Source organism: Struthio camelus, chromosome 21 (assembly GCF_040807025.1).
Source record: "Struthio camelus isolate bStrCam1 chromosome 21, bStrCam1.hap1, whole genome shotgun sequence".
NCBI lineage: Eukaryota > Metazoa > Chordata > Aves > Struthioniformes > Struthionidae > Struthio > Struthio camelus.
In genome coordinates, this window is record NC_090962.1 from 12,272,998 (window position 1) to 12,284,443 (window position 11,446).

The following is an 11,446-nucleotide window of genomic DNA, read 5'->3' on the forward strand; positions in this document are numbered from 1 at the left end:
TCGGCTGCACCAGTGCTTGGCATCCCCACGTGACACTGAGCTGCTCCAGGGACACAGCTCATCCCCAAGGCTTGTGACTACCTGATGGGAAACCCCAGGCAGTTGCTTGTAGGAAAGCCCTTGCCAGGCTCGGGCTTCTGGGGGGGGCCACACATAGCTGACAGGAGTCCAAGTAGGCCTGAAATCCCACTGCTTCTCCAGCTCTGGGACTCCCGTGGGTAAGATCCTCAAAGAGGCCAGGGAACAAAGGAGTAGGAAGATCTCATGTTACTGCCAGAGGTCCCACTGGAGTAAAAGGATCAAGGGCCTGATGTAGAGTTAACAGATCCGGCAGTATCTGTGTGCTCAAATAATCACTCATGAAGCTGAGATGAGCTAGGGAAGGCAGCCAAGTGGCTAGCCCATCCCAGAAGAGGCAGTGGTTTGTTCAAAAGCAGAAGCACATTGAAGCCTTTTTTGTTGTCTGCTGACAGAGAAGAGGCCCTACAGAGGTGCTACTGCCAGGCCAGACCCTAACACAGCCTGCAAAGGGATAAGATGCAGAGCTCATGTTGCTGCGGCTGGCAGGAAGATCACGGCAAGGCTCAAAGATGCGGAGCATTGGGCCACTGAGCACTGCCAGAGTCGTGACAGTGCGGGGAGCATGCAGGCCTGATGTGCTCGCTGGTGCAGAGCTCTGAGGGTAAACGCAATGGCAAGTGAAAGCTTGTTCTGTGATGTGAGAGATGGGGACTAGAAGATTTAGAGGTCAAAGCAAAGCAATGGGACCAGCCCTTGGAAATAATCACAGATGCTAAATGTTAACACACATCTCTCACTTCAAGCCAAATCTCAAACCAGCACCAACTTGCAACAGAAAATACACTCCTGTCTTATTCACCTTTTTGGTACCTTCGGGCAGAGAGCAGCAGTATTAGCATGAGACAGGTGCCCAGAGTAGGCTCCATCTAGTGAACAGTCCTCAAACTGATAAAAGACCACAAGTAACTCCTGAGGCTGTTACTGATGACAACATGGTCATTTTTTTGCAAAGAACCCCTATCTGGGAACAAAGCAGCTTTTCCAAGTGCCACAGGATGGCACGGGACACTCCGGTGATCATTTAAAGGGCCTGTTGTTGCAGACCGGCTTCACTGGAGAATGCTTAAGTGAAAACAGTTAATGGAGGAGCTAAAATACATCTACATGGAAAAGTCTGAAATAGGCTCCCCTGATATCCTCAAGCAGTTGAAAGGGAGCTATATTGATTTTGATGAAATGTGGAAAGCAGTCTAAATGCAACAGGGGTCCTTTGCATAACCTGAACCAGGAGAGACCATCCTGGACACCGGGTTTTCAGGCCACCTTCTGCTAGAGAAATGCTCAGGCATCGTCCAGATCTAGAACAGCCCTCAGCTTTAGGGAAAGAGCCCTGGATGTTTACACGGCTGACGCTGGTCAAAGGTTGGGCTTTCTGCAAGAGCAGGAAACAAGGAGAGCAATGTAATCCTCCCAGGGTGTAACAAGTATATTAGTCTTGTGCTAGAGTAGAAAGGGCAAAATCACTGGAGCACTGGTCATTCTGCTACATCTGGAGCAGGGATCCTGCCCTGGGCAAGACAGACCTGGCTACCAGGCATCAGGTATCTTTTGACCCTTACCAGCTGGGTACCATGTCTCCCCACTCCATCTTTTCAGCGAGACAAAGAGAGGAGACTCTTTCTTCCTCCTGCAAGATAAATGCCTCCAGATTGTAGCCTCTCGACAGGTCCACTGAAATTCATCAGTTCTGACTTGAAATGAAAGCTGTAATAAATCTCCCTGTTGAATAGAAGATCAAAGGCAGATCATTAGAGCTCTTGGATTACCCTGTGAGATTGCACTTCCATCAGCTGCCTTGCTGCTGGTTCCCCAGTGTCCAGAATGACACGGTGGAGCTCTGACTCTAAAGCTCAGTGGTGGAGCTTTGACTCTAAAGAAAAGGACAATTTCCCTCTGAAGAGGTCTGGGCTCTGCCCCTCTCCTCTGCCCAGCTCTACCCACCAGGAAGCCTCCAGGCTCGCTCTGCACAGCTCACGTCCTTGTCCTGCCCAAGTCTGCTGCTGCAGCACTAATAAAAGATGCCACACAACACAGAGGCGGACACTGCTCCATCACAGAAGTGAGGACAGAAGAGCTCACCACCTGCCTAGCCCTGAGGGGAAGATCTTCTCCACATTGCAAAACTCTTGCATCTTCTTCATAGGGAAGGAAATTCTTCCCTCAACTCCAAGGCTAATCACTGCTCCCAACTCAATTGCCCTCCTATAATTACAGACAGACCTCATGCTGCAAGGTGTACAGCCCTGCTGCACTTCAGTGGAACCAAGGAAAAAAGGTCTCTATTATTACTGTTTTTAAGGATGTTAAGGCTGATTTTCCACTTCTCCCTGTGGCTAGTCTCAGTGAAGAGTTTGCTGACCTGTAGGGATCAGGAGCAATCCCTATCTCATCCCTCTCCAAATGTATTTGCTGGTAGCAGTCTATGATATGGCCATGGTCTCCATGGCCAGGGAAGGGAAAGTTGTCTCTCTTTTCTAAATCTGTGTGGGCTAACATCTTTTCTCTGTTTGGACCGCAAGATCCCAAACTCAGTCAATCCCTTAGGCTTCCTCCTTCCCTCATTTCAGTTTCAGTAGCTGCCTTCTAGGTGTTACGTCCCAGTCAGAAGGGTGCAGCAACCCCGCCTATTAGCATGTCGGTGCAGAGGGAGGTCGTGTGGCACCTCTTGTCCTGCTGGGCATGATCCTCTTCCAGACTGAGCTGCACCTTAAAACAGGTATCCTGGGACTTTCCTTGGAAAGGGGTTGTTGGAAAAGTATCTCCACAGATGGCTGGAGTCTATCTACCAGGCCCATTTGAGGAACGTCTCAGTGATGGCTTGCTAGGAAAGGAAAAAAATTATAGCCTGGCCAGTTGCACGAGGGGATCATAATCTCCATGGAGCCTCCAGTAAGTCCTACTGTGATGCTCAGATTTGAGGAGATCCAGGCTCTGGGAGCAGAGACTGCCTCAGAGCCATCCTGGAGGAGATGTGCCATGACGCCAAGCTGGGTTACATCGGGCTGACCTCACCTCTGCAGTCAATGCATAGAGGCTTCCCAGACATGAGGCTGTGTGTTACCTGCCTTCTGCTTTGGCATTGGTGAGCAGTAGGAGCCAACCCTTGAACTGAGAGGGGCATCTGAGGGACAAACTCACTAGGAGCAATAGCTGTTTGCTGCCCCAAGCAGAGACTCACCCTACTACATCTGCAACACTTCCACAGGGTGTCAGGCCCTGGGAGAAAAGAAATGGGAGAGGAATTAGTAAATAGTGCACAGAGAGAGAGGACTGTGCAGAGAACAGTCTGTGCACACATGGATTTCTGTGCAACACTGACCACTCGTGTGTAAAAAGTCTACCTGTATGCATACAAGTCTGTGCACACATGTGCTCCTGTGTGTATAAACATGCAATACAAAGGTGATGCAAACAATTTCCAGAGTTGCAGCTCAACAGCTGGAGTTGCAGTTCGAACTGCAGTCCTAAATGGTTTTATTTCTTTGTCAATGTAAAGAGAATTGATCCTTCCTGATGCCCAGGCCTTTGCATTGATGGATTTTTACTGTTATTCTGTAACCGAGACAGGGCTGGGCTCATCTGCTACCTGCCCAGTAGTGCCCAGAGAGACATTCAGCCAAGGAGAGCAATTCCTCAGGCATCCTCATGTGGAGGTAAGAGAAGTAAGGTTTATCTCCATGCAAAATGCATCGCGCTCAACAGAGTGAATTTCATTCCTGGAGAGAGATTTTTCCACTGCAAGGGGAACTGAGATTGGGTTTGCTGAGCTTAGCTCTGAAATGAGGGACTATAATAAGTCCATTAGCTTCAGAGGAGTTATCCTGAGCACACAGTTCGACCCGTGATCCCTAATTTTACAAAGGGCTAAATGCAGAGACGATGTAGCAGTGGAAGTAAGCGAGAGAACCTCTGCCGCCGTTGCACACAAGAGGATCTGGTTGTGATGTGAAAATAAGTACAAGAGGGTGGCAACAGGGTTATGTAGGACTTGCTTCACCATCTGGAATGCATGGTTCTGCCAACCACTCTTCTCACTATAAAGCTGCCCTTCTGCCCTGCAATATGGTGCATCCTGCAGTATGGGGTGTCTTGCAATAAAGGATGTCCTGAGATACAGGGTTCATGTGACAGGGGATGTCACATGCGATGGGGAGTGCTGCAGTTTGGGTGCTCGGTGATACAGGATGCCCTGAGGTCCGCAAGAGCCATGACACAAGGTGTCCTCAGATATAGGGTACCCTGCAACATGGGATGTCCTGCAATATTGGGGTCCTGAGACACAGGATATCCAACTCCCTGAAAAGTGGCACTTTGGCTTGCATTTTAGTAAGCACCAGCCTGGGTGGCTGCAGAGTAAAGTCTGCAGCTGGGATGTTTGGAGGGGACAGGATAAAAAGCAACAACAATTGTCAAAGTGTTGGGGGTGTGATAATGAAGAAACAAGGTTGTAATTTGTAGCTGATCTCACAATTTTGGAGGCTTTTGAAGTGCAAAGTTACTCAGGCAGCGGCATGACACATCCCCACAGCTCGCTGGACAGAAAAGCACATATGCCTTGTGTCACCCCAGCTTCAGCCCTGACAGTTTCCTGCATCTTTAACCAAAACTCCTTGCCTGATGCTCAGCAGCCTAAATTGCTGAGTAAGATCAAATCAAGCTCCTCTCTGCCATCCCCAGCTGCCTGGATAATCCTCCCTCGTGAAAAGGACTCTGAATCCTCAGCGGTTTTGTGCAACAGGAAACAGAGCTGATCCCATGAACCCTCTTTTACGCTGCATATCCCTGCTCCAGCCTGCGTCCTGCCTGCACTGAAGATGAGCTCCGGAGCTAACACTGCTCATCAGAGTTTCCACCCAGCATAAACCAAACTTTTTGTTTAAGGTAGTGGTTTAAAAAAGCGGGGGAGAAAAAGTATATGTCTTTGATCTTGAATAAAGCTTTTATCATAGAGCCTTCAGTCTCAGCGAGCAAAGGGGATTATCTTTCTCTCGCACAAAAGTTCACCTCTCGGCGCAGGTCACAGGAGGAAGATTTCACTGGAGTGGGAGTCATTTTCTCTGGGGCCTTCACCCCAAGCCCGTCAGGCAGACGATCCCAGGGAAAGCCTTTTGTGAGCTAACCTACTGCCTCAAATCCTCTGGGCTGTTTCCTTTCAGATGCAAAGGGAAATAAAAAACAACAACCTCTGAAAGATGGAAACCCATGCAAACGGCCTCACCATTTAAGAGGAGAGGGAGCTCTGCCTGCTTTCCCACCCAGAAATTGAACCGAGCTGGGGCTCAGAGGAGTCACCTGTGTTTTGATCCCGGCCCTGCTACTTGCAAACAGTCAGAGCAGAGGCCGTGTTAAGTCTTGCAGGGATATGACCTGGATCCAGCCGGTGGCTCTCCCTGGGATGCAGTTCGGCTGCTCTCCATCCAGGTCAGGCTGAAGCCGTGAAGATATCTCTTTCCCCATCAACAAGTTAATGCAGGAGGTGTTCAATGCCCGCAGCATGGGTAATTGCTCGTGTTACTGAGGCACTGGGTATCATCTCGGCCATCACCTCTCCTGCTCCTTGTGTCAGAAAGGAAGGCAATGCCGTGTAAAGGGATTTATCATAGTACCTGGAAGCTGCTACCTGCTCCCAGGGCCAGGTGGAGGGAGGGGGAAGGAGGAAGCGTTGCCAGCACATTGCAGCCTGCTCCTGCTGTCTGCCAATATGTCTTGTCCTCAGAAAGGTCCCAGTGGCAACCAAGCCCCGTCCCTAAACCCCACATTTCCCATGAGGAACGGTCTGGTTTGTACGTATTTCTGGGGCTAGTCCAAAGATAGACCGTTATTATGCCTGCCTGAGTGTTCAGGTCCTCCACCACCTCTCCCCAAAGAGACAAGACGCTGCCAGGTGTCTCCTGGGATTGAGAGCACATGGAAAGACCCAAGACAGTGCCAGTAAAGGGCTTCGCGTGTGCCAAGAGCCATCTGTGGCTTTCAGAGGGACGTGGGCTTCCCACTGGTGCATCTCCCACAACCTCCCAGTTGCTCATTCCTCCCGCACTGCGGCTCAAACAGCCCAGAGAAGCCTCCGCTCATTATCCCAGTGCTTCAAGAGGGAAAACGCACTTAGCAGAGCTAAGTCGTGGGGCTCAGCACTTTCCTGTGCTCTCCCGCAATATGCAGCAGCCGTGGGAAGCAGAACCAATCCCTGCCCTGGCACCTGGGGCTGGAGGCAGGCAGGAAGGGTGTGGGGAGAGCGCAAGTTCCCCGCTCCCAGGACGTTAATCGAAGTGACAAATATGCCTTGACATCAATTATGTTGCTTTCTTGTTCAGCCAAGAAGTAATTAACTTAAGTGAAGCAATTAGGGAAACTTATCAAGTGAGGTTTGCAGTACGTTAAGCAAACAGCTAATTGGGCTGTGGAGGGAGCGGAGCGGGGAGGCACTGGAAGTGGAGTGGGGATAAGTCGGATGGGGGTAATAGTGTTCGACAGGGGTCCGGGCACCTCCGAGGAATGAAGGGCTGAGATTGCCGTAACTGTCAGCTCAAGGGCAGATCCTGTGACAGGCATAGGCAGCACTGGAATGAAACTTCCCTCCTTCGTACCTCTTAAAAACCCTGCGTAGGACACATCAAGAGCAGATTGCACTCTCCCCCTTCGCTGTCCTTTCCACTTTTCTCAAGACACAGGCAAGAGTAAAAGACACAGCCTCAGGGGTCTCCTAAGAGCAGAGGTAAAAAAGAAAGCAATCGATGGGGAACCCCACTGTGTGCAAGAGATTCACACAAACAGGCCTCAAAGTGTTTGCTGATAATAGCAGGTGAGGCAAAGGATGGAGACGGCCGCTCGATGCCGCTGAATTACCTGCAGCGACAGCAAAGCCTCCCAGCAAACGAGAACTGACTTGCTCAGCTAGCAAAAGCTGCCCAGCCTGTCTTGTTTTCTCCTTCTTACAATAGAGGAGCAAGAGGAAGGTTTAGGACGTGTTGCTGGGGGTGTGCTGGCCACGAGGGAGCTGGCATGTCCCACAGAAGGGGTGGGACAGGGAAGGGGTGGGACGTGTTGGGTTAGGAGCCCCACGGCACAGGAGTGCTCCTATAACTTAAGGAGCCCTCAGCTGTGAGCAAGGATAAAGGCCCCATCACATTACAAGAGATTTAAGACTGCAAAAGCTGCCTCGAGAGTAATGACAGAGGGTCAGAGCAGACAAGCCAAGCTCCAGCCTCCTGTCATGTTTGGAGACAGATACCATCCCCTCCAAACCCCAGCCCTGCCTCCTAGGGCAGCAAGTGTATTCGTGTGCCAGTCTGGCTTACAATCACTTTTAAAAGACTTCAAGCATTTTTCTATGGTGAATCCAGCCCATTTTCCATTTTCAAGTCAATGAACTACTCATTTTTGTGTCTTAATTTCTGCAAAATCTATAGCACAAGCTGCTTTGAAAGTTTGCTAAGGTGTTGAATCAAAACGTAATATTATAAATCATTAATGCACTCCCGTGTCGCAATAAAGCTGGAATATTTTAATCACTGAATAATGAAGTCAATACTCACAAATCTCAGCTGTCATTAAAGTATCTGCATGCCTCTGTGCCTCTGGCTGGAAAGGAAATCCTGCAAATGGAGTGGATTTGCTCACCAACGCAGGAGGCACAGTGGTAGTGGGACGTGAGGGGCTGTTGTTTTTTGCAGCCCCTTTTTGTGATGGGCAATGAACTAGCTTCCTTTGTGATTTCTTTTCTTTAAGCACTGTGATTGCTAAAGGAAATACAGTCAAGCTGACTCCCTGCATGGCTTCCAGGTGTATTTCTGGGGAAGAAATAATGGTGGGGTGACCCGAACGCATTACAGTTCGGACCAGCAAGGGATTTTCAAAGTGAAAATCAGTGTTTCCAGGCTGCTTGCCTTGGTACCAAGAAGAGAACAGAAGAGTTTTCCCCATCCTCACTGACAACAGGCTGGAGCTAACCCGGAGCAGGAGCGGTCTGTGTACAACGAGGCCAGATACCATATTGGAGTTGGAGAGGCCCTGGAGACAACGGCAAGGAGCAAATCTGAAAGGGCAGATCTGGAAGATGGTGAACAGAAGGCAGAAGGGCAAAGTTAAAACAACTTTGCAGACGCTGGGATGCGCCTGCAGGCAGCAAGAGACGCCATGTCCCCGGCACAGATGGAGCATGTGGCTTGGAGCTGCACAACAACGTGGAGGGGAGGAGGGTCAGCCCTGCCAGGGGGCAGGGGAACAGACAGCAAGCATTACACAATAAAAACAACTTCCTCGAGGAAAGGAAACCCCCGGAAGGACAGGATCAGGCCAGCAAACACAGCCACAGCCAGCATGGAGAACAGACGCAAAGAAAGAGGTACCGATATGTATGCTGCAGACCCCCTCCAGTTAGGCCAGTCACCAGTGGCATACCGCTCAGGTACACGGCCCCAGTGCTTGCAGGAGCTACCTTGTGGTGCCTCGCACCACGGCAGTAAGCCCAACACCCCAAAACCGCAATACTGGCAGGACAGCCAGATGTCCAGGTATTCATAGGAACTGCAAAATCAGAAATCAGCATCATCGAGACAAGAGAGCAATGTGGTCCAGGACAGAGGGAGCAGTCATTTTGGTACCTCCAGAGCTGGGTGTGAATCACATCTACACTAAGATTTAGGTGGTGGGACCTGTGTGACATAGAAGAGGTCCCTTCAGAAGAGCCTTCATTTTGCCACAAAGGTAGGAGCACTGCTGCCCCAGGGCTATTGCGGTGGGCACAGAGCTGCCAAATGCACACCTGAACCACAGGAAACTTCCCAGGCTCTGGAAAGAGCAAGTGAAAATGCTACACATCAGTCTTTCTGGATCCCCTGGTAAATCCGGGAGCCAGATATTCTTCCTCTAGGAGTCAGGTGAGACAAGTTTTCCATCCCTGAGTTGCTCTGCTCCATCCTATCATGGCATTAGGATCACACTAAGCCCACACTGAAGGTCTCCTGGGTTTGGTCCACTTTCTCTCCAAGCACAGTGCAGTGCAGTGCTTTTAGTTGGAGGTTTACTTGACACAGCTCTATGCTGCAGCAAGGAAGTCCTGTCAACACCAGACACGCCAAATTTGGGGGGAAAATTAGAGCGATCTGCAATGAATTGCAATCACAGAATCACAGAATAGCTGAGGTTAGAAGGGACCTCTGGAGATGATCTCGTCTAACCCTCCAGCTCAAATCCTTGCCTATTTTCTCCCAACTTCATAAGGCACTTGGAAAAGCCACTCTAGCATTTCAAGCTGTGGGGTTTGACGGCATACAGACGCATGGCAGGACATTCAACAAACATCCCTTTATAAGTGAACATCAGTAATGCCCATAAGATATGACTCCTACTTAGAAGCCTGCTTCATGCTGTGTTTCAGGCTATGACTTCCCAGGTGGAGCATCCCATGGAATATATGTCCCGGAGCTGGTCCCCTGGTCTTCCCTGTACGTGAGGGGTCAGGCTGTGAGGTTGTAGCTCCATGTTTCCAGGAGTCAGCTCACATGAAGTCTATGCAATCAAGTTGGGCTGTTTGTGCCCATCCCATCTCATTTTCTTACAATTGCTGCTCAGTAGCTCAGGTTTAACTGATCATTGGGCAGGGCTGGAGGACTATGTCAGCTCCCTGTGTGGCCCCTGAGGATGGACAGCTCTTTGCATTGATGGGGCCTGCCCTCAACACAGGGCAACCTTGCAGTCTGTTAGGACCTCAGACGAACCAGAAGTGGTTCTGTCAACCAGAAGCTAAATTCATTTCAACTTGGAAAACATTCATAGGATTTGCAGCAGTGTAACAGGGTCAGGCTTTGGCCCTCCAACGGGGATAACCAAAGCATTTAATTAAAAGTGGAAGGACCTGCAGTGCCCAGGAGGGATTTTTTTTCCCACTTGGGCTACTGCAGAAGTGTTTGCGTAGGTGGCAGAGGATATTCACCTTTGGAGCACAAGACTTCAGTCACTGCAGAAGAGAGAACCCTGAGCGAACTGGACCAGTGGTTTGATCTGGCGTAGCAAATCCTGTTTCTTCATTGATTTTCTCAAAGGGATGCTCTGGATGAAGCTCACTGTATGTATTCATGTGAGCAAGGGATATTAGAGACTCGTGCAGTGAGATTATAACCGACATCGGAGGTCATTCTCTCCTAAACTCCTCTTTTCAGGTGTTAACAACTTAAAAAAAAAAAAAAAAAGAACTCTTTGAAAGAACTCTTTGTGCTGCAGCTGTCTCTCAGGCTTCATCACAGACCAAAGGTTTTGGGGGGAAAATTGAGACAAAATCTCCGCAGATGTGTTCTCCATTATCTGAGCTTTAAAGGAGGGGAAAAAAAAAAAAAAGCAAGCAGAAAGCACTCCCTGGCAATTGTTTGTCGTAATCCTCTTCTCCCATCATCCTGCCCAGCAACAGCCACTCCACACTGCTACTGCTCCGCCTGCAAGACCAGGGAGGCCAGGAGCCGAAGGCAGCCTTGTGTGAGCACCACTGTGCCCTCTCCCTTCCCGCTCGTGCCATCCGAAGAGCACCAGATGGCTGGGTCAAGGCACCCATACGTGCCTATGAGATGCCCTTCCAGACCATTCCCCAAGCAGGCATGTGGCAGACCCTGCTTTTCCCCACACCTTGCTTTCCAGCCTCCCCATAGGCTCCAGGGAAGAGTGTCCAGGCTGCCTCCTGTGTGTGCTCAGCACCACCAGGGCCAACTGGCAATGCCAGGCCAAGGCAAGAGGCTTCTGGTCTCAGAAATGGGTGCTTTCTTTGTTGGAGACTAGAGGCTGCCATGGCTCATCCTAATCAGGGCCTGTCCCTCAGCTGAAGCGAGATGGTCATCCACCCTGCAAGTCATGGAGAGGTGAGATGGGTTGCATACCCCAATACCATCTTTAAAGGGCTGCAGGCACCTCAATCCCAGCAGCAGAAAGGGAACAGCAGAAAAACGATGACCGAGGGTGAGATCCAAACAAATTAAGATGTTTGGACACAGAAGGAGACAGCATCCCTTGGAGAACCTCCCAAGGCACAAAGGGCTCTTCCTCTCTTGGCACCCACAAGCCTCCACAAACACTGCCGGGATGGCTGCGCTTGCTGAATACAAGCAGTCGCACCTGCCCAGGGTGGTAAGGCAAACCCGGGCCAGGTTTACACAGGCCATCAAGTCATGCAGCCATGGGTATAGAGTATAGAGGTAGACCCACAACGAGAGCTCACTCATGGCAGGAAGAGACACAGCAGGCCAGACCAAAAGAAAGTGGAACAACACACTAATGAGTAGAGACCTGCCCCAAACAAATGAGACCAGAGCATCAGAAGGGCTACCTGCAGCACCTGTCTCCAGCACAGGGAGGGAAACCCAATGAGCCATGAGCATGGTGT